Below are 2,012 nucleotides of genomic sequence, written 5' to 3'. Positions count from 1 at the left end.
TCTCTCTCTCTACTCTCTCTCTCTCTCTCTCTCTCTCTCTCTCTCTCTCTCTCTCTCTCTCTCTGAACTTTCTTAGTTTCCTTGAATTTTGATGTGCTAGAAAAAGAAAAAAAGTAACCAAGGGAAATAGACTTATTTCAAACAATAAAAAGAATTACGAATAACACTTAATGTTTTATAGTTGTTTGTTTACGTATTAGTACTTTTAGCAATCTCAAATTTATCTGTTTTTATTTTTTTTGGAGAGAATTTATCTGTTTATTAGTATAACTATAATTAGTAATACTTAAAAAACTAAGCATCTAGATCTTAACATTGGCCCTACTTGTATAGATATGTTTTTGAATCGCTCAGACGTTGGTGGTTACAAATAGGAGATGTCATGATTAAATTAGTTATGTACTATTTGCGTAAATAAATATGCCATTACATATTCATTTCTTTGTAGTTATTATCAAAATGTTAAACATATAGGTCATCTTTAGAACTGGACTATGTATATACATATCTTAAGTATATCTTCAAATTTGTTGTGACATAATTTATATTCATGATATCTTAGCAGAAATTCCTAATCAATTCAACAGACCGGTTGTTTTGAGTTATGATGTCCAATGGATATATAGACCAAGTCACACTTGAGGCATATCTTACTGGTACATAAGAGGAGTATTCTTTATTATAACAATAAGTTGGTGCCGTGAGCCTAAACTTTGATTGATGGTGGACATATATTTCAATTGTGAGATGTTATGTGCTTCATAAATGTTTGCAACGTCAGTTATGGTTTCAAGTTCACATGTGAAAATGGGAAATGAGGATCACCATGACAGTCCAACCCTAAGAAATGAGAGTGAGGGTTCTAAAGAAAATATATTCCTCCATGGTGAACTAGATTTATGGATTATAGAAGCTAAATCTCTTCCAAATATGGATTTAACTTCAGAAAGAATGAGAAAGTGTTTTACCATGTTTGGAACTTGCTCTACTCCTTTTGGAAATCGGTCTACAAGAGCTCTTTCTAGAAAACGGCCTGCAATGATTACAAGTGACCCTTATGTTTCAGTTTGCCTAGCAGGAGCTACTGTAGCTCAAACTAGAATAATTTCAAACAGTGAAAATCCTTCATGGGAAGAACATTTTTGTGTTCCTGTTGCTCACCCTGTTATGAAGGTGGAGTTTCATGTTAAAGATAATGACGTTCTTGGAGCTGAACTTATTGGAGTAGTTGAGATATCTGTTGAAAAAATTATTTCCGGAAATACAATTAATGATTGGTTTCCCATCATTGGTAATCACGGAAACTGTTTGAAACCTTTTCCGGAATTACATATTTCTGTTCAGTTTAAGCCAGTTGAAAACAACCCTCTGTACAAGAATGGTGTTGGGGTCGGGCCAGAGTATAAAGGAGTTCCTAACACATATTTTCCACTTCGCAAAGGAGGGAGTGTCACTTTATACCAAGATGCTCATGTACCTAATGATATGTTACCTGAAATTTTACTTGATGGTGGAACCGTTTTTCAGCATAGACAGTGCTGGGAAGAAATATGTCATGCTATTTTGGAAGCTCAACATCTTATATATATTATTGGCTGGTCTGTATACCATCGTGTCAAGCTTGTAAGAGAACCAACCAAGCCACTACCTTCTGGAGGAGAATTAGAACTCGGAGAGTTGCTCAAATACAAGTCACAAGAAGGAGTCCGCGTTGTTATGTTGATTTGGGATGATAAAACATCGCACGACAAGTTTCTACTCAAAACAGTAATTTCATCCAACTTCTCTTTTCATCCAACTTCAACAAAATATGTTTTTATTTCATACAAAAAAAAAAAAAATGTTTTTATTATAATTTTTAATATAAAAATGATAACTAGCTTAACTGCAGGAAGGTGTCATGGCAACACATGATGAGGAAACAAAAAAGTTTTTCAAACATTCTAGTGTTCATTGTGTACTTTCTCCTCGTTATGCAAGCAATAAGCTTAGCATTTTCAAACAACAGGTGA

The 2,012-nt window shown here is 33.9% G+C and overlaps 1 pseudogene; it reads left to right on the top strand.

Moving 5' to 3' along the window:
- The first annotated feature begins 807 nt into the window (after nt 1–807).
- Nucleotides 808–2,012, top strand: part of LOC101308976 — a 13,205-nt pseudogene continuing 12,000 nt past the window's right edge.

This window comes from Fragaria vesca, linkage group LG5 (assembly GCF_000184155.1).
Source record: "Fragaria vesca subsp. vesca linkage group LG5, FraVesHawaii_1.0, whole genome shotgun sequence".
Classification (NCBI taxonomy): Eukaryota; Viridiplantae; Streptophyta; class Magnoliopsida; order Rosales; family Rosaceae; genus Fragaria; species Fragaria vesca.
This window is presented reverse-complemented; position numbering and strand designations above follow the sequence as displayed.